We start from the raw sequence: 22,403 nt of genomic DNA, 5'->3' as shown, positions 1-22,403 counted from the left end.
GCTTTGGACAATTCAATGGATGCAAAGCCATATCAAATATGGTTCCTATTCTCAGGTTATTACAGTTTAATGAGGAAAGTGAAAAACCATGTGTGAAAATATAAGTACTAATACAAGGCAGAAAATAAAGTCTAAGTGAATGGGTCAATTCTGTGGTTCTAAAATACTTTTCTCTATTTAAAAAAATTTTCTAGTGGAGTACAGTTGATTTACTATGTGGTGTTAGTTTCAGACATACAGCAAAGTGAATCAGTTATACATATACCTATATCCACCTTTTTAAAATTCTTTTCCCACATAAGTCATTGCAGAGTATTGATTAGAGTTCACTGTGCTATACAGTAGGTCCATATTAGTCATCTATTTTATATACAGTAGTGTGTACATGTCAATCGCAATCTCTCAATTATCCCTCCCTCCCCACTCCCTAGCCCCTGTAACCATAAGTTTGTTTTCTACATCTGTGACTCTATTTGTGTTTTGTAAATAAGCTCATTTGTATCATTTTTTAGATTCCACATATAAGCGATATCATATATTTGTCTTTCTCTCCATTTTTTTATATTAAGGAACTCTTTAAAGGCAGTTTTCTGGCCTTTTCCAGTTTAGTAAAATATGTTCACTCTCTACATTTTCCTATTATTAAATCTTTCCATGGAGTCTTGTAAAAAAGGACCTAACTGAAATATCCAGGTAAGTTCAGCTTACAGAACAGAAATCACCCTGAAACTATGAAAGGATTAGCATGATTCTTGTGACTATGGACCTTTGCCACCAAATATTGTTTGTGATCAGGGCATCTGTGTGATTGAGCAGAGGCCATTAAGTCCCCAAAGTGTTATTCCAGCTTCCTGAATGACATAGCACCAGCTTTCTTAGTGCTATTTTAAAAATAATTTACTAAGGTGATCTAGAGTAAGGCAGACCCACGATTACTTGAGCTATAAATCTATTGTAATAGCATGTTTTTTATTCTATAAAAGGAAAGACTTTCAATTCTCCCTTAGAAATATTATTCCCGTGGTGCGTTCTCCTCCTGCGTCATTTTTATCCTATGAAACAACTCTTTTCCACAAAATCAAAAAAACCATAGGATTTCAGAATTGAAACTCACCAGAAAGGTAATTTAATTGGAATATGTACTGATACAAAATAAAAATAAGAACATAAAATAGGATATTTGAAAATATGACTGTTAAAAATATAAGAGAAAAGTTTGCTTTTTAAGCAGGACTTGGATAGTCACAGGCTAGCTGCAGATCAGAAGAGGGAAGATCAGGCAGAGTCCTGGCAACAGGCAGAGGGAGGTTTTGAACCAAAGCACACATGAATTGAATAGTAAATCTGAGGAAACACTTCCAAACAGTGTTCCAAGGGCTAGACTTAGAAGATGATCATAGGGGCCAAAAGTGAGTGTGGATGTTCAGGGATGGGTGGAAAAATAATTCTGGTATTTCTGGGTTAAAATTTTTGAGTGTTGTTTTCTATTAGGACTTATCAGAGACTTTAATATACTTGCTTGGAAATGTAAATAAATAAATATATTGTGTATGGACCAACACTTTTTTTTTTTCTTCCTCCAAAGTAAATTTTAAAATCTACTGCAAGGCAAAGCAAAGCTCGAGAGAGGTTTCATTCATGATACAGAACAAAATTTTTGTAGAAACATTTTCCCCAATCCCTCTCACACAGCCCAGCAGGCTGGTTGGCCCCAATTCCTGTCTTCTTTCCCAGACTCTACAATTCTCTGCCTTGAATCCACTGGCTACTGCTGGCTCTAGTTTTTCCTACTCTTCTCTCCCAACTTTTCCAATCTTTTCCCAGGGTAAACCCTGACTTTTAACCATTAAATCAATCAAATAGCTTTTGGATGTTTTCAATGCTCCCAATCCCGTTGTGTCAACCCTCACAAGATTCAGATATTTTTTTTTAAATATAAAGTCTGACTTCCTTTTAGCTAATTTGAAAAAGAGAGACAAGAACTTAATTTATGTATTTATTAATTTAAACTTTATTATATATATGATATATATATATAATATATATTTATTTATATTGGAGCCTGGTGATTGCTAAGAGTCAATAAGCAACAGCTGTTACTACTACTAACTAGAGAGGCACAGCATGGAAGATGGAGAGATTGCACCAATCCATTTTGGGAAAAAGCCCAGAAGTTAATATTCTGAGCATGGAAATCTGAACTAAACAGTCCCTTAAAAAATAAACTTTTATTATTGAAAACGTACATAGACATAAGTAGAGAGAATTATATAATTAAACCAATGTACTCATCATCCCAGATTCAACAATCATCAAATATTACCAGTCTTGTTTAAGTTATACCAACACCTGTTAGTTTATTTTAAAAGGATCTCAGGGATTATATCTGTTCTGCAGTAAGTACAGTACTTCAATATGCATCTCTAAAAGATACGGATACTTTATATAAAACTGCAAATACTCTTATTACATCTCAGTGGTATTTGTTATTCATTAATACCATTAATTACCCTATGTGTGTTCTAATTTCTCCCAACATCTCCTAAATGTTTTTGGCAGATTTTGTTTTTATTATTATTACTGTTTTTTAAATTAAACTATAACTTACAGTAAGGTACACAAATCTTAAGTACAAAGATTGATGTATTTTATACAAGAATTTACCTGTTTAAACATGATCCAGATCAAGATATAAACATTTCCATCATTCAAGCAGGCTCCTTGTGCTCCTTTCCCATTAGTGTACCTCCAAATTAACCATTTTTCTCACCTTTGTCATAGCTTTTGTGTGTGTGTAGTAGGGGGAGTATAGCCAACATCCTACAATAAGTATAAACGACGTATAACCTTCAAAAATTGTGAATCAGGGCTTCCCTGGTGGCGCAGTGGTTGACAGTCCGCCTGCCGATGCAGGGGACGTGGATTCGTGCCCCGGTCTGGGAAGATCCCACATGCTGTGGAGTGGCTGGGCCCGTGAGCCATGGCCGCTGAGCCTGCGCGTCCGGAGCCTGTTTTCCGCAACGGGAGAGGCCACAACAGAGAGGCCCGCGTACTGCAAAAAAAAAAAAAAAAAAAAAAAAAATTGTGAATCACCACATCGCACACCTGAAACCCATGTAATATTGTACATCCACTGTAGCTCGACAACAAAAACAATTTTTAAGATAAAAATACATAAACTATAGGCTTCATGCTTGCCCCAAAGGCAGGCAGATCTTATACTAGCACTCACATGGCTTTCTACAGCCCAAATTCTGGAGCTTGTTTGAAAGACTCTTGGGGTAAAGCACCAACTTCTTGGATCATCTTAATCTCATCTTCCACTCTACATGGCCACAAAGCATTTTCTGATGAGCTTTCTGTGACTTTCTTGCATCCTCCAAACTCGCAAGGTCCCTCAGCTCCCATCCTGTATCTCAAATATCAAGATTTGAGTTTCAGGCCCCAGAATCTTCATATTTGACTCTTTTCAATGCCATTAAAGGAAAACGTGTGCAGCACAAATGCAGTGATACTCAGGGGCAGAAATGAACGAATGCAACTTCTTATGGGCAGCCGGTGTATATTCCTTCTAAAGTCAATGCTCCTTTTCCCAAGAGCATGCACAGTCCTACACTGAGGAACAGCTGAAGAGCTTCCACTTCATTTTTCAACATAAAGCACTTTTAATACAATGGAATCTCTCTGCTTACCTGTAGTGGATATGTCTTATCTTTGTCCCCAAGGGACCAACTGTTTTTGCAGAAAATACGTGTGTTTGTGTGTGTATGTGTGTGTGAGAGTGTGTGTGTGTGTGTACTAATCTTTAAAGAGGGACTTAGACTTATTTGAAGGACTGAGAGGAAAATAATATTCATCATCTGTCCCAGCAGCCCAGGGGTGCTGAACTTCCAAAGCTTCAGCCTCTCAACCACCGATACACATGGGACTCCCTAGATATGGACCATATGACCCTATGTTATTCATCAAACCTGGAAAAGACACTACCATTTACTCATCAGTAAATGGGCAATTCCATCAGCCCAATATAGTTTTCTGAACTTAAATGGCATTCATTGACCAGTACCACTATTATGGGCTGAATTGTGTTCCCCTCAAATCCATATGTTAAAGTCATAGCCTCCAGTACCTCAGAATGTGACTGTATTTGGAGCTAGGGTCTTCAAAGAGGAAATTAAGTTAAAATGAAGTCATTAGGGTAGGCCCTAATCCATTATAACTGGTTTCCTTATAAGAAGAGGAAATTTGGACATAGAAACAGAGAGAGGACCATGTGAAAACACAGGGAGAAGGCCATCTGCAAGCCAAGAAAAGACCTCAGAAGAAACCAGTCCTGCTGACACCTTGGTTCCAGACTTCTAGTCTCCAGATTTGTGAGGAAAAAGTGTCTGTGGTACTTTGTTGTGACAATCTTTGTCATGCTTTTGCATGTTTCTGAACTTCATGTAAAAACATTGAACATATACCTAGTATATGACTAGCCATTCCATTTCTAAGTATTTAGCAAAAACAAATGAAAGCACATGTCCATATAAAGAATTGTACCTGAATGTTTTTGAAGGCTTAATTTGTAATAGACTCAAATTAGGAAAAAAATCCAACTATCTATCTATAGGTGAATCGGATAAATAAATTGTGGTATGTAATGCAGTAAAATACTGTTCAGCAATAAAGGGGAACGAATATTGAATCATGGAACAATTTAGATTTATCTCAAAATAAATATGCTCGAGGCAGTACGAAAAAGTATATAATATATATTTTTGTTTATATGAAATTCTAGAAGTGAAAACTCATCTACAGTAATAAAAAGATCAGTGACTGTCTGGGTATTGGCGAGTGGGCAAGAAGAAAGGATCACAGGGGAGCAAGAGGGAGTTTTGGGGACAGTGATAAGCTCATTATCTCAATTGTGGTAATAGTTTCATGGGTGCATGTATACATATGTAAAAACTTATCAAATTGCACACTTAAACAGGTGTTACTTATGTAAAATATTCCTCAATAAAGTTCCCCCCAAAATAAAAAAAGACTGATGGTTGGTATGATCCTTTCTCTTCTTCCTTTCTGAAATTCATCTGGAATACATGAAGGTGTACTAGCTATCTTTCCATTAGTAAAATAAAAATAATATTTAAAAAATAGAAATCAGGGATGCTATATTTAGAGAAATACTAGAAGAACTGTGTGAGAATATATAACAAAAAAACCCAACTTAGAATTTTTAAAACTTGATTAATCTAAAAATGCATTAAAAAAAGAAATGAATACATGGGATAATAACAATATGTTCATTAAATACAGATATATCAGGAATTGTGATAAACATAAATTGACTAAAATCCCATTAAAAGGCCACATTTGTCTAACTGGATAAAGATATCAAAATCAATTCGATGTTGTTTACTAGAGATACACTCGAGTATAAAGATAAAGAGAGAATCAAAAGGATGAAAAAAATATATATTATGCATACACAAACCAAAAGATAGCTATTACAAATTTATTAATATTAGGCAAAGAAGACTTAAGACAAGGTGTACTACTAGAGAAAAAGACATTTCAAAATGATAAAAGAACTAATTCCACAGAAAGATACAAGAATCCAAAATCAGTGTGTATACAATAATAGAGCTTTGAAATACAAACAGTACATATGACAGATTTAAAGGAGAAAAAGAAGTGTCGAAAATCTTATGTGAAAATCTCAACAACTTGTAGAAGATTTGAACAACTGTTAACCAATTTAACCTCACTGACCTACAAAGAACACTTCAGTCAACAATTAAAAACAAACACCCACTCTTTTCAAGTACTTCCTTTATTTCTTCAATGGTAATTGATCTACATAGACCATCTTCTCCTCCTCTCCCACAGCCCTTTGGTAGAGAGAGAAAATTATCCAAGTTTTCATTTTTTTAAATTAATTTGCATTATTGTACAAAGTAAGTCTCTTAATTATTATTTTTATAATTTCCTCAATTTTGATGATAATTTTACCCTTGTTATTTCTAACTTTGTGCTTTGTCTCCCCCCACTTCAATTCCCTCACTGCCACCACTTTTTAATTGAGTTAGTTAGCTATTTTTCAATAGTGTTCTTTTTCAAAATTTTTTTTTCTAAAAAATCATGATTAGATTTATTTATTTACATATTTAATTTGGCTTGTATGACTAGTAGTGCTGAATTATCAGTGCACAAATATTAATATATTCTATATCTTCATTTTGAATTTTAATCTATGGCCTTATAAAGTGTCTTTTTGTGTTCTTCTTTTAGTGTTTTTTGGTCTAAATTCTACCTGTCAGATGTCTACCTACTTTCTTTTTATCTGCATTTGCCTGGTATAATATTGCTTGTTCTTTACTTTTTACCCATTCAGAATATTTGTTTCAGATCTGTCTTGTGAATGTAGCACAGAGTATTGAATTTTGCTTTGTTAGGCAATTTGAACTTCTTTTTTTCTATCAATACATAATTTAAGCTGTTACACAACTGTCAATATGAATAATAACTTTGGTCTTTGTTCTTTTATATTATTGTGTGATATACACACCCACATCAAATTTCATTACATAACTAGTTTTATATATTCTCTTTCACTCTGTGTGTTTATCAGTATACCTTTTGACATTTATAAAGGTTTGCATTTTTCTAAATGGTTACAGTATTTGTTGTATTTCTACTGTTATGCTGGATTAAAAACAAAACAAAACAAAACAAAACAAAAGACACCCCGAACTCAATGTTTAGAGCAATAAGCATCAACCCGGTTCATGAGTGTATGAGTCAGTGATTTCAGCTGGGTGGTGGCTCTGGTTTAAGCTAGATTTACTTTCATTTCTGGGACTATGTTGGCTATTGACTGGGACAGTTTAGCTCTGTATCTTACATTCTTATTACATTCCTCCAGCAGGCAAGACTAGGCTTCTTATGGCAAAAACAGAGTTGCAAAAGCCTAAGAAGCAACAGGCAAGTACTTTTTCAAACCTCTGTTTGAATTATATTCATTAATTTCTCATGGGCCAAAGGAAATAATATGATGAAGTCCAGAATCATAGAGGAGGGCAAATGAGAGGAATGCAGAACAGGAGGTCATTTTTGCAATCTAACACAGTTACAATTATTCTAATACCTTTATATAATATCCTTAGACATCCTCTTTTTGGGGGGATATTGACTTTATTTTTTCATTTTTCTATTTATGATAAGTAGTGAAATTAGCTCGTAACTTTCCTCCCCTCCTCTTTCTTCTCTTAGAATCTAATTTGAAATAATGTCATTTTGTTCTCATTTAATTCTTATAAGGCAATCAGTGAGATCTGGAATTAGGCTAATTAAATTATACTCATTTGGAAAGAAACATCAGGAATAGGAAAAGCATACTGCTTCCAAGAGTGGAAAAAAATAAAAGATATCCAATCAGCATTGTTGCATGTCTTTATTCCCAGAACATTCAAAAGCTTGAATTAAGTTGTGGATTTAAGGAGGATTGGAGTTTTGCAAAGGAAAAGAGGCACAAGAGGACAGATGCTATGGAGCACTTGTAAAAGGAGAGTAAAGAGATGAAGGTCATGATGGACAGGGAGAGATGGTGGGAAAATCAATTGGGAGGTCTTTACCAAGTCAACAAATTACTGGAAAAAGTAAAGTTGAAGATTAAGAGGTAGTAGATGGAAAGCAGATGTTGAAAACTGAGGTTTTGGAGGAGATATAGATTAGAGAACGATGATGGGAGTATACGGGTATGTCAGGATGGAGGAAAAGATCTTGTGAGTGAGGAGCAAAAAATATTTAGACACAAGGCTTATGTCCCTTTGTACTGCAGTAAAGCATGGGCCATCTAAGGTCAAAGGAAATCCATTAATTCAAAAATATTTAATTAATGCTTATGCCTAGTTTTGTTCTATGTACTAAGGATATGGGAGTGGTGAATAGTACAGACCAGATACAGCTCTCATGGAGGTGACATTCTAGTAGAAGATTAGTCTAGAAGGGAGTTGACTTAAGCTTTCTCTGAAAATTGAATCAGTCAAGCTTGTGATAGAAACCAATATGTATCCAATTCAATATTGAACTCTCTGGCAAGGTCTTAGGTAAACTGAAAAGAGATCCATATTATATATATTATATGTATGCAGTCAGTAAAAATCATATAATTTTTAGTTATCTGAAAAATTAGTTATATATGGGAAATCATCTCATATTCACATAGAAGTAAGTTGTATGTGTCTACTGGATCTTCCTAATATGTGGAACAAATAAATTTATATCAATATAAATAACTTTTTTATATCACCGGATCCACTTGATCTTGATAGAGTACTCATGGTATCTCCATCTACAGAGGCTCCATATGAAGAATCTCCATTTAGCCACAGTCATCCCAAAGCACTCATTATGTTTTCCCTCTCTCGAACAATTTCACAACTACTGCCCACAAATCAAACTTCTACATTGATATTGCTAACAATGTCTCTTAAGAGAGTATCAGTATCTGTGCCAGATTATTGTCTCCAGATGCCCAGAACTATTATTGGCAATTCATCAAAGTTCTAGAGGAGATATGAGCTCCATATAGATGTTGGCGGTTGGGCAGTAGAAGAGATAGATTTCTATGTAATTTCATGCCACAGCTGCCCTGTGCTATTAAGCATCCCTCTTGTGTACAGAGTTCCCAAACATCTCCCAGACAAGCTTCTCTACCTAGCTATTGGCTCTTGTTGAATCCAATGACATATGTCACAGTGAATAGGAGTTTGGACCCTGGAGTCATATAGAACACATTCCCTTCACAATCCCTAATATTGCAGACTTTAAGAGGCATCTATTTATAATGAATAAATTTAAAATATGCTTATTAATGGATGATTAAATTCCAGACTGTAAATAGATGTATATCCAGGGAAAGTCATATTTTAAGATATATTCTACACTTTTAGTATAAATATGTAAAAACTATCCATTAAACTATTTTTAATACATCAGCATATTGCTAGGAAATAAATTTTTATATAAGAGGAAGTGTGGATAAGGAAGATATTTAGTTTCTTTATCTCTTCTTTCAATCATGAAGTCTAGTCATAAAAGTGGGAGTCATTCAATGTAATGGACTAGGAAAGAAGTGTTGCAAAAACCAGTAGAGGCAAAGACAAAAATAGATATTTTATCCTTGAAGCCAAGACTACACTTATCTAGACAAGATCTGCACCTCACAACTCAAAACATGTTGGCCAACTAGCATCCTTTGGGAGGCATTCTTTCCTGGACTTCTTTTGGTTTAAGTACCAAAAAAAAAAAATTACATAGATGAAGTAGCACTTATCTATGCTTTTTAAAATTGGTTTCCTCTATTAAGCTGTGATTGTGCTGATTTAGAAGATCATAGTATGTAAAATTTAATAACAGAATACAGGGCAACAGCCTTACAAAGTTTATAACAGAATCAAAGTATCAGGACTCTCAGAGATCATTGTGATAGTAATCCATTCTGTGTAACTGATCTGGCCTGATTAAAGTGGAATTTAGCATTTGTTTCTGGGTATGTGAAGAAGTTTTAGATCACATAAAAAGTGCCATTGTTTTCAATTGCTTGATTTGGTTGAATGATCCTTTCAAAGTGATAAAGAAAAGAAAAAGAACATTTTCAACTTGACACTTTTCTGTTCAAAAAAACAAAACATCTCATTTGAACAAAACAATATTGTCAGCAGAATTATTCCTTACAGTTTCCTAAGGGAACAAAAATAATGAATAATCTGGTCTTTTGACTGTGACCTCTTTGGATTTCAACAGATTTTTTTTTTCCTCTTAAAGTGTAAAAATTCTAAATCTATTGAGAAATGGTCAACACATGAGCCCTAGTCACTCACTCAGTGACTTGATACATACTCTTCTCTCTTCTCAGTACAATCATGTGGCATTGGAATGAAACAGCAGCAGCACTTTGATGTTGAAATTTACTGAAACCAAACAAAAAAGAGTCCATAAGGATTATACTCTGTGTAAAACTTCTGTCCAGAAAACCATCCTTGGAAACTGAATTCCATAATTATATGTGTCTGAACAAAAACATTCCAAAGGCATTTTTATTACTTGTTTTATTATTATTTACTTGTTTTTGTTTGTTGTTTTGTATAACTTTTATATCCAAAAGCCATAACACAGCTTTAATTTCCCTGTTAGTATTGAGAATTTGATATTTATTTTTAGCTCTTATTGCAAAAAATTGTGTTACCTGAGAGGGAGCAATTACGTTAAGTACGTCTGTCACACAACCCAATGGAAAGAGAACTTAACTGTGTTTTCCAAATAAGAAAGAATGAGATACATTTTACCCTTTCCCCTTTAAAGAGGGACAGCAGGGCTTAGCTCCAGGAGACCTGAGGATATTCTTCCTGTGGGAGAGAGTTGAAGCTTATGTTTTCCAAGACCTAGGCTCTTGACAAAGAACTAGATTGCTGGGAGAGGAGGCTGGGCTGGAGCTTCATGAGAAGCAGCTGCTGGGCCTGTTTCAGAAGGCAACTTCCAGAGAGACAGCAGAGACAGGTATCTGTGAGTTATGGCATGGAAGAGGCACCTCCTACATGCAGTACCTTGGATGGGAAGGAATGGCTGGATGGTTGTAGTACAGCTCTAGACATTAGGCCCATTTGAAAGGAGCTACAGTTTCAACTGAGAAACTGAAACTGTGCAAGACAAGCACTTATCAGTGTCAAGTGTAGCCGCAGAGGGATGAGCCCCTTACAGTGAAGTTCAAGTCCAACATCCTCCCTGCTCTCCCATGAAAACCACAGAAGACTTATCTGTGAAGAAAATTGAAGGGATCTCCTCTCAATATCTGACAAAGAAGTCCTTTCTCACCAACTCTGGCAGGTCAGCTTTCGTTTGATTAAAGTATTTGAATTCAGTGGAACAAACTCAGAAAATTTAAATTTTCTGTAGCCAGGCCTGTCATTTTGCAAGAATTGCTTAAATTTTTAGCTCTCTTATCTGTACTTTCCATCTGAAAAGTAAAAGTTTCAGCCCAGTATATAGTCCAAGTTTTCTTTCCTGACTAAAAGGTCTGAGGACAATTTCCTGTTTTATTTACATCAATAATTAAGAAATTCTTTTTTGGTTACTTTATTCCTTTATGTTCTGCCTCCAATTTCTTGTGTTACTTAGCTTTTATTTCAGAAATGGCTGTCATTAATCAAGCATTTCTGAAGCTGTCTTCTTTCTTCATGTGTACTTTGGGTAAAATTCTAATTTGTTCTTCTTAACTTATTCTTCTCATTTTCTATGAAATACCTTCTAAAATACATCGACTTTAGTGATTGTAATCCTTGTTTGTGACTTATGGCAGGAAAAAATTAAACTTGCATATTTGAGTAAGTGTCCAATGCATCTACATTAAAACACAAAGGAACAAGATTAGCTAGCATGTTTTTCTATCAGGAGGCATTCTCAGAGTTAGAAGTCCTCTGCTGGCCATCACTGTTTCCTTAAATATTAGCCCTCAGCCCGGCAGACAACACCGTGTGTGATAAACAACTCATTAAGTAATTGAATGAATGAATGAGTATCCTGAGGCAAGTTCCAACTTTCAATTAAAAAAAACCTTCCTTTGAGAAGATTCACTGAAAAACAAATGATTTAGCCTCTGTTTAAACTGATATTAAGAAACCAGAAAACTAGTTTATGTGTCTGCTCATTCTAATTAACCAAAATATTACATTTTGGAAAACAAAAAGGAGAAGAAAATAGCCTTTCTAGGCACTGGGGGAAAAACTCCTTACAAATATTAAACAAAGACATTTATTTTACAACAGCTTTAAATGTTCTTCCTTCTAACCCCACATCTAGGAAACTACTATAATCCTCTATCTTCAAAGTCTATGTCAATAATTCAATTTTTGGAAAACATACTAGTGGTGCCCTCAATACACTCTTCCATACATGGTCCTTCTTAATTAATGGACACTTAGCCAGAAGTTTTGCATCTTATCCTGTAGGTTCTAGTCCATAAACCATTAATTATAAATTCATGGGTCATTATGGAAAGTTCTTCAATATATATGAACCATCTGGACACATGGTAACAATCTTATTTTTTTAATGGCTTAGACACATCCTTTGACTATTTCTTTGGCTATTTACCTAATTGATAGCCACCAGCATTTATGGGATGAAAAATTTAAATGAGGGAATATAACACACTGAAAAAACCAAAGAATAACTACAGTTCAGATTGAAGAGCTATAAATAACTACTTCTAAAGTCTACGGAAAGCTCAGCATGGTAGGAAGGTTGTATCAGCTTAAGTTTTCAAATTATCATGGAAATATATTTCAGGATAGTCTTTAACTATTAATATTTCAAATATCTACTTTTGTTTTAACTTATTCATTGCTTGATAATTAAAAACTACCATTTTGAAGAATATGAAAGCATTTTTTATTCTTTTTTTTAAACATCTTTATTGGCATATAATTGCTTTACAATGGTGGGTTAGTTTCTGCTGTATAGCAAAATGAATCAGCAATACGTATACATATATCCCCATGTCCTCTCCCTCTTGCATCTCCCTCCCTCCCTCCCTATCCCACCCCTCTAGGTGGACACAAAGCACCAAGCTGATCTCCCTGTGCTATACGGCTGCTTCCCACTAGCTATCTATTTTACATTTGGTAGTGTATATATGTCCATGCCTCTCTCTCACTTTGTCCCGGCTTCCCCTTTCCCCTTCTTGTGTCCTCAAGTCCATTCTCTACATCTGCATCTTTATTCCTGTCCTGCCCCTAGGTTCTTCAGAACCACTTTTTTTTTTTTTTTTTTAGATTCCATATATATGTGTTAGCATATGGTATTTGTTTTTCTCTTCTGACTTACCTTACTCTGTATGACAGACTCTTAGGTCTATCCACCTCACTACATATAACTCAATTTCATTTCATTTTACAGCTGAGTAATATTCCACTGTAAATGTGTGCCACATCTTCTTTATGCATTCATCTGTCAATGGACACTTAGGTAGATTCCATGTCTGGCTATTGTAAATAGAGTGCAGTGGATATTGTGGTACATGACTCTTTTTGAATTATGGTTTTCCTAGGGTATATGCCCAGTAGTGAGATTACTGGGTCATATGGTATTTTGATTTTTAGTTTTTTAAGGTAGCTTCATACTGTTCTCCATAGTGGCTGTATCAATTTATATTCCCACCAACACTTTAAGAGGGTTCCCTTTTCTCCACACCCTCTCCAGCATTTATTGTTTGTAGACTTTTTGTTGATGGCCATTCTGATCAGTGTGAGATGATATCTCATTGTAGTTTTGATTTGCATTTCTCTAATGATTAGTGATGTTGAACATCCTTTCATGTGTTTGTTGGCAATCTGTATATCTTCTTTGGAGAAATATCTTTTTAGGTCTTCTGCCCAGTTTTGGATTGAATTGTTTGTTTTTCTGATACTGAGCTACATGTGCTGCTTGTATATTTTTGAGATTAATCCTTTGTCAGTTGCTTCATTTGCAAATGTTTTCTCCCATTCTGAGTTTGTCTTTTCATCTTGTTTATGGTTTCCTTTGCTGTGCAAAAGCTTTTAAGTTTCATTAGTTCCCATTTGTTTGTTTTTGTTTTTATTTCCATTTCTCTAGGAGGTAGGTCATAAAGGATCTTGCTGTGATTTATGTCATAGAGTGTTCTGCCTATGTTTTCCTCTAAGAGTTTGATAGTGTCTGGCCTTACATTTAGGTCTTTAATCCATTCTGAGTTTATTTCTGTGCATGGTGTTAGGGAGTGTTCTAATTTTATTCTTTTACGTGTAGCTGTCCAGTTTTCCCAGCACAAGTTATTGAAAAGGTAGTCTTTTCTCAATGTATATTCTTGCCTCCTTTATCAAAGAAATGTGGCTATATGTGCATGGGATTATCTCTGGGTTTTCTATGCTGTTCCATTGATCTATATTTTTGTTTTTGTGTCAGCACCATACTGTCTTGATTACTGTAGATTAGTAGTATAGTCTGAAGTCTGGGAACCTGATTCCTCCAGCTCTGTTTTTCTTTCTCAAGATTGTTTTCACTATTCAGGGTCTTTTGTGTTTCCATACAAATTGTGAAATTTTTTGTTCTAGTTCTGTGAAAAATGCCAGTGGTAGTTTGATAGGCATTGCACTGACTCTGTAGATTGCTTTGTGTAGTATAGTCATTTTCACAATGTTGACTTTTCCAATCCAAGCACATGGTATATCTCTCCATCTGTTTGTAACATCTTTAATTTCATTCATCAGTGTCTTATAGTCTTCTGCATACAGGCCTTTTGGATCCTTAGGTAGCTTTATTCCTACGTATGTTATTCTTTTTGTTGCAATGGTAAACGGGAGAGTTTCCTTAATTTCTCTTTCAGATTTTCCATCATTAGTGTATAGGAATGCAAGAGATTTGTGTGCATTAATTTTGTATTCTGCTACTCTACCAAATTCATTGATTAGCACTAGTAGTTTTCTGGTAGAATCTTTAGGATTATCTATGTATAGTATCATGTCATCTGCAAACAGTGAAAGCTTTAGTTCTTTTCTGATTTGGATTCCTTTTATTTCTTTTTCTTGTCTGATTGCTGTGGCTAAAACTTCCAAAGCTATGTTGAACAACAGTGGTGAGAATGGAAAACCTTGTCTTGTTCCTTATCTTAGAGGAAATAGTTTCAGTCTTTCACAATTGAGAACAATGTTGGCTGTGGGTTTGTCGTATATGGCCTTTATTATGTTGAGGTAAGTTCCCTCTATGCCTACTTTCTGGAGGGTCTTTATCATAAATGGCTGTTGAATTTTGTCGATAGCTTTTTCTGCATCTATTGAGTTGATCATATGGTTTTTATTCTTCAACTTGTTAATATGGTGCATCACATTGATTGATTTGTGTATATTGAAGAATTCTTGCATTCCTGGGATGAACCCCACGTCATCATGGTGTATGATCCCTTTAATGTGCTGTTGGATCCTGTTTGCTAGTATTTTGTTGAGGATTTTTACATCTATGTTCATCAGTGATATTGGCCTGTAGTTTTCTTTCTTTGGGATATCTTTATCTGGTTTTGATATCAGGGTGATAGTTGCCTCATAGACTGAGTTTGGGAGTGTTCATACTTTTGCTATATTTTGGAAGAGTTTGAGAAGGATAGGTGTTAGCTCTTCTCTAAATGTTTGATAGAATTCGCCTATGAAGCCATCTGGTCCTGGGCTTTTGTTTGTTGGAAGATTTTAAATCACAGTTTCAATTTCAGTGCTTGTGATTGTTCTGTTTATGTTTTGTATTTCTTCCTGGTTCAGTCAGAAGGTTGTGCATTTCTAAGAATATGTCCATTTTTTCCAGGTTGCCCATTTTATTGGCATATAGTTGCTTGTAGTAATCTCTCATGATATTTTGTTTTGCTGCAGTGTCAGTTGTTACTTTTCCTTTTTTATTTCTAATTCTTTTGCTTTGTGTCTTCTCCTTTTCTCTCTTGATGACTCTGGCTAATGGTTTGTCAATTTTGTTTATCTTCTCAAAGAACCAGCTTTTAGTTTTATTGATCTTTGTTATTGTTTCCTTCATTTCTTTTTCATTTATTTCTGATCTGATTTTTATGATTTCTTTCCTTCTGCTAACTTTGGTCTTATTTTGTTCTTCTTTTTCTAATTGCTTTAGGTGTAAGGTTGCGTTTTTAATTTGAGATGTTTCTTGTTTCCTGAGGTAGGATTGTATTGCTATAAAATTCCCTCTTAGAATTGCTTTTGCTGCATCCCAAAGGTTTTGGGTCACCGTGTTTTCATTGTCATTTGTTTCTAAGTATTTTTTGATTTCCTTCTTGATTTCTTCAGTGATCACTTGGTTATTTAGTAGTGTATTGTTTAGCCTCTATGTGTTTGTATTTTTTACTGATATTTTTGCTGTAATTGATATCTAGTCTCATAGCACTGGGGTCAGAAAAGACACTTGATACAATTTCAGTTTTCTTAAATTTACCAAGGATTGATTTGTGACACAAGGTATTATATATCCTGAAGAATGTTCCATGATCACTTGAGAAGAAAGTGTATTCAGTTGTTTTTGGATGGAATATCCTATAAATATCAATTAAGTCCATCTTGTTTAATGTGTCTTTTAAAGCTTTTGTTTCCTTATTTACTTTCATTTTGGATAATCTGTCCATTGTTGAAAGTATGGTGTTAAAGCCCTCTACTCTCATTGTGTTACTGTTGATTTTCCATTTACAGGCATTAGCATTTGTGTTATGTATTGAGATGCTCCTATGTTGGGTGCATAAATTTTTACAATTGTTATATCTTCTGCTTGGATTGATCCCTTGATCATTACGCAGTGTCCTTTGTCTCTTGTAATAGTCTTTATCTTAAAGTCTATTTTGTCTTATATGAGAATTGCTGCTCCAGCTTTATTTTGATTTCCACTTGCATGGAATATCTTTTTCCATTCTCTCACTTTCAGTCCGTATGTGTTCTTAGGTCTGAAGTGGGTCTCTTGTAGACATAATACATGTGGGTCTTGTTCTTGTATCCATTTAGCCAGTCTCTGTCTTTTGGTTGAAGCATTTAATCCATTTACATTTAAGGTAATTATGGATATGTATGTTCCTATTATCATTTTCTTAATTGTTTTGGGTTTGTTATTGTAGGTCTTTTCCTTCTCTTGTGTTTCTTTCCTAGAGAAGTTCCGTTAGCATTTGTTGTAAAGCTGGTTTAGTGGTGCTGGATTCTCTTTGCTTGCCTGTAAAGGTTTTAATTTCTCCGTTGAATCTGAATGAGATCCCTGCTGGGTAGAGTAATCTTGGTTGTAGGTTTTTCCCTTGTATCACTTTAAATACGTCCTGTCACACCCTTCTGGCTTGCAGAATTTCTGCTGAAAGATCAGTTGTTAAACTTATAGGGATTCCCTTGTATGTTATGTGTTGCTTTTCTCTAGCTGCTTTTAATAATTTTTCTTTGTGTTTAATTTTTGATAGCTTGATTAATATGTGTCTTGGGATATTTCTCCCTCAATTTATCCTGTATGGGACTCTGTGCTTCCTGGAATTGATTGACTCTTTCCTTTCTCATATTAGGGAAGTTTTCAACTATAATCTTTTCAAATATTTTCTTGGTCCTTTTCTTTTTCTTTTCTTCTTTCTGGGACTCCTATAATTCGAATATTGGTATGTTTAATCTTGTCCCAGAGGTGTCTGAGACTGTCCTCAATTCTTTTCATTCTTTTTTCTTTATTCTCCTCTGTAGTAGTTGTTTCCACTATTTTATCTTCTAGGTCACTTATCCTTTCTTCTGCCTCAGTTATTCTGCTATTGATTCCTTCTAGAGAATATTTAATTTCATTTATTGTGTTGTTCATCATTGTCTGTTTGCTCTTTAGTTCTTCTAGGTCCTTTTTAAACTTTCTTGCATTTTCTCCATTCTATTTACAAGATTTTGGATCATGTTTAGTATCAATACTATGAATTATTTTTCAGGTAGACTGCCTATTTCCTCTTCATTTGTCTGGTCTGGTAGGTTTTTACCTTGCTCCTTCATCTGCTGTGTGTTTCTCTGTCTTCTCATTTTGCTTAACTTACTGTGTTTGGGGGTTTCCTTTTCACAGGCTGCAAGTTCATAGTTCCCATTGTTTTTGGTGTCTTCCCCCAGTAGATAAGGTTGGTTCAGTGGGTTGTGTAGGTTTCCTTGTGGAGGAGACTGGTGCCTATGTTCTGATGGATGAGGTTGGATCCTGTCTTTCTGGTGGGTAGCACCATGTCCGGTGCTGTGTTTTGGGGAGTCTGTGACCTTAGTATGATTTTAGGCATTCTCTCTGCTAATGGGTGGGGTTATGTTCCTGCCTTGCTAGTTGTTTGGCATGGGGTGTCCAGCACTTGAACTTGCTTGTCCTTGAGTGGAGCTGGGTCTTAGCATTGAGATGGAGATCTCTGTGAGAGCTGTCACCAACTGATATTATGGGGGGCCGGGAGGTGTCTGGTGGACCAGTGTCCTGAACTTGGCTCTGCCACCTCAGAGACTCAGGCCTGACACCTAGCCGGAGCACCAAGACCCTGTCAGCCACATGGCTGCTAGTGTTGGAGTGTCTCCTGCAGAGACAGGGGAATGGCTGTGGCTCACCACGGGGACAAGGACACTGACAGTGGAAGTTTGGGAAGTACTCTTTCAAGCATTATTTATGCTTATTCATCATTTATATTTCATTGTTCTTTCTAATTTAAAATATTTATATAACTATCCTAATATACAAGTTTAACAAATGATGAAATCAAATATACACATATGTGAATATATATAATATTTTTAGCAGTTTCAAACTAAACCCTGTATAATATCACACATTGTTCTATTATTTACATTTTTTGCCATATTCTAAAATACTTCTTTAAATATTATCTCGTTCCTTATTAAGAGGCTTTATTTGATGGAAATTGACTCCATTCACAATTTTATTCAGAGTTTAAATATCTTACATCTTGTACCAAGGATAAAGCTCACAAAACCTTTTCTATTTTCAAAATTCAAATCCATGGAGATCCCATACTTAACCAAATAAATTATCTTGGGATTAAGTACATAGAGAAGAGTTAGATTAATGAATTAAATAAATATGTTTTTCTGCTGAAGACACAAACCACGCTCTTCATCCCCATTTTGCTAAAGGCACAACCACATTCTGTGAACAATCACAGTCTCTTTGGTAGGTAAGTCAGACAATAAGCTAAAAAGTATTTTGGAATATATGCACACTAAGTGTGTATATTTTGGCCTATCTCTTTCCAAAGTAAATGGCTAGGAGATAATATGAAGTTATGCACACAGTCATTTAAAACTTAAGAAAAGGAAGAAGAGCTCTATCATTCAATTTTCTTCTGTTTCCTTGTCTTCAGGGAACCAGTAGACTCACACACACACACACACACACACACACACACACATAGACTCACACATGCCCAGCAACACTTACCTTTAGCATGAAGGAGTATTTCAATAGGAACTCCACAACAGAAAGTCTGTAACAGTGTCCTAAAGGATAGGATTTTAGAGACAGCAATGGAAGAAATTATTGGAAAGTATAGGGTAAGTTAGAACTGGGAATGTCAAAAATGTCTGAAAACAAAGCATGCTGGTCAAATTGAATCCTCTTCTCTGCTATTAAGAACTTTAAAAACCACTGGCCTCCTTGAATCACTCTCATCCCTTTTTTTTTTTTTCTATCCTTGTCTCCCTCCCTTCCTCCATTCCTTCCTTCTTCCCTCCTCTCTCTCCCTCCTTCTACTTGCCTCTCTTTCATCTCTCCCTAGTAACATGTGAAAGCACTTGCTCACTTGAACCTCTGGAGTATGATTCCAGAGCCCACCTTCTTAGCCCTTAATATATAACTGCTTCAGGATTCCCATTTCTTCCTGTCTATGACTTCAAAGAGATGGAGCATAGGTTTTTTACTTTCACATTATATAGTTTTTTTTTAAATTTAAACAAGCATGTGTTTTGGTGTGTGTGTGTGCAATTCATTTTTAGAAATTTTATCTAATTATTTTCATATCTGCTTTTATATATTAACAGTTGAATCTTCTAAAAGAGACTCTTCAAAAATCTAATTTAAAATCTCATTATTATTACAATTTTTTGGAATGCTAATCCTGTGCAGTTTGCTGCCTGTCCTCTTAGTGGACTGTGTCAACAGCAGCTGCTATACCAAGGGACCAAAAGCTTACTGTTCATATTTTTGCCCAGTTCCAGGCCCTCTTCTCTAGGAGGTGAGGATAAAACAAGTCTCTGACTTCTAGGACATTATGTGTAGTGGAAGAGACAGAAAATACATAAACAAACATAAAATCAAACTGTGTGTCAGTTGGCAGCAGTTGCTATGAAGGTGAACTCCTAACACCTCATTACTGTTAGCATGCCCTTACTGGGGACATGCTGGGATTTCCATCAGGTCCCCACCCTTTCCTCCCCAAGGCCACCTTACTATTTCTCCTCCCCATCTGCCCTTTGAACATACTCCCTGCATTCATCCGTGGCCTGGTGAACCTGCCCATAATGCTCCCTGACCTAATATAATGGTAGAGACTTTATCCATGACCTGGGGCAGAGAAGAAGCAAGGACACACAGCTAGACCAGGAAGCCAAGAGCCTTTTCTTGTTCTTAGCAGAGGCTGTAACCTCCAAGCCCCTGGTGGCCCTCCCTTTGAGTCAGTGTTCTGCCTCATGAGTCTGGTTCTGATAAGGTCCCGCCACCACCCTCTGTCTCACTCCACACCAGGCTGGGCCAGGGCCACCCCAAGGGACCTGTTCCCGGGGATTACCTGAGGCTCAGTCAGACCTGTTTTTTACTGGTTTATATTATGGTCCTAAGTTTTTAAAGTAAAGCTGGGACTTCCCTGGAATTCCAGTGGTTAGGACTCCTCGCTTCCACTGCAGGGGGTACAGGCTCAATCCCTGGTCGGGGAACTGAGATCCTGCATGCCACATAGTGCGGCCAAAAATAATTAAATAAATGAAATTTTAAAATAAATAAATAAAGTAAAGCTAACTTTGTATGGATGATGTCTCAAATGTATTACATAATATTATTTAGGGAAAAAAATTGTACAGGTTAAATAGTGCAATATGAGGGGAAGAAAAGTGCTACTTAAAAGGAATACCTTCTAACCAGTCTCAAATTTGTGTTAAATCCTTGGCTTAGAGATTTCCATGGCATGCATACAGAAAATGTTAATTCAGATTTCATACCACATGTGGCACAGTAGCACTGAGGTTCCAGAGTTTTCATAAAACATATTTATATAAAAATGTGTATATATTATATGTGTATATATTCATGTATATTATATATGTGTATATACATAAAAAGCATACATATATAATACATAAATAGAGATTATGCACACACTCATATATGTATATTTTTTTCTTCTCCCAGGAATTGGCTCACTTTTTTTGTTTAAATTCTCCTGGGTTGGTGGCAGGCTCCAGTTTTATGTAATGATCTCAGTCTGGCTTTCACTCCTGAGACAATGTCTTCTGCTCTAGAATGGGCATTACCATCTCAGGCCCTACCACTTAGGTCTCATCTCTGCTCTGATATCCTTACAACCATCAGGGTATCAGTTTAAGAGCATATTGCAAGCTTATTGTAAGTTTATGGTTCTAATTTTAAGTTTCATCTTTGGCTTCTGGGGACTTCTGAGATTTTGTGTTTGTTAAAAATGCAAACTTTCTAGGTATTTGTACTTGGGCACAGCAGTTTGTATTAGCTCAGTCCATTATGCTGTTGGCTGCTGTAGTATTAAACCCACCTGAATTTCCTCAGTCATTTAAGTCTTCTTCCCATGGGTTCTTAAAAATTTTAGTTTTTATTTAGGGTTTTAGTGTTTCTTAAAATCCAATATTGAAGAAAAAATTTCTTTAAGAGTATGCCACTAGCTCTTCTATGCTTGGAGCAGAAACAGTAAAAATACAAGAATTACTGCTCCAATAATGCAGTGTTGTATGATGTTGCTCTTTTATTAAGAAAGGTGGTTTTTTTTTTCCCCTCTATTTTCTTTCCCTGCTCCTATCTCTTCTTAAATTGAAATGCTAGAGCATTTAGCACTCTTTTACTTAAAGAGTTAAAGAGGAAAGTAACACTATTAAAGGGAAAAGGGGGACTCTCCCCAACTCTAGAGCTCCAAACGGTAAAATCCTTAAGGGAAGACAGAGTGCACACAACCTGGAAAAAGACATGAAAGAAAACATGATGAATTCGGCCAAGGCTTCCCTGTCCCACCACTTAACCTAGGACAGAGGACAGGTGCCCAAATCTGGAATTGGTAAAGGAGGGGGATAGTTGGAAGAGAAATTTTAATTATGCAGATAAGGGTGGGTCTCAAAGAGGGAGAGACCCTGTACCTGAGTGCTTAAATGAAGCCCTTAGAAAATAGCAAAATGCATAGATTTGTGGGTACTGAGAGTAGAGGGGAATACTGAATCATTCTCAGATGGAGGTGTTTAAATGTTGTCTCTAGACAGATATAGGCTTAGTTGACATCACAACATAGAGATGTTGGAAAAACAGATCCATTTCTAGGTTTCCACAATGCCAAGAATTATAATGGGTAGAAGTGGGTAGACCTAGAAGCCATACAACTGGAAATTGGGACATTTCTACAGCATGGATCAAGAACTGAATTCCAGAATGTTCTATAGCTATCTCGACAGATTCTAAAGAGGACAAATGGCACTGATGATGACGTGTCACTACTAATGCCTTATTATGTCATAAGCCTCCTTAATATTGTGTGCTTCTTAAGAAAAAGACTTGATCACAAATTGATTGACATTCATTTCCAGCACCATGAAAGAATGGAGGACAGAAAAAGAAAATGAGTGATAGAAACTACAAACAGGTAGCATTAC

The sequence above is a fragment of the Orcinus orca genome, chromosome 4, assembly GCF_937001465.1.
Source record: "Orcinus orca chromosome 4, mOrcOrc1.1, whole genome shotgun sequence".
Classification (NCBI taxonomy): Eukaryota; Metazoa; Chordata; class Mammalia; order Artiodactyla; family Delphinidae; genus Orcinus; species Orcinus orca.
This window is presented reverse-complemented; position numbering follows the sequence as displayed.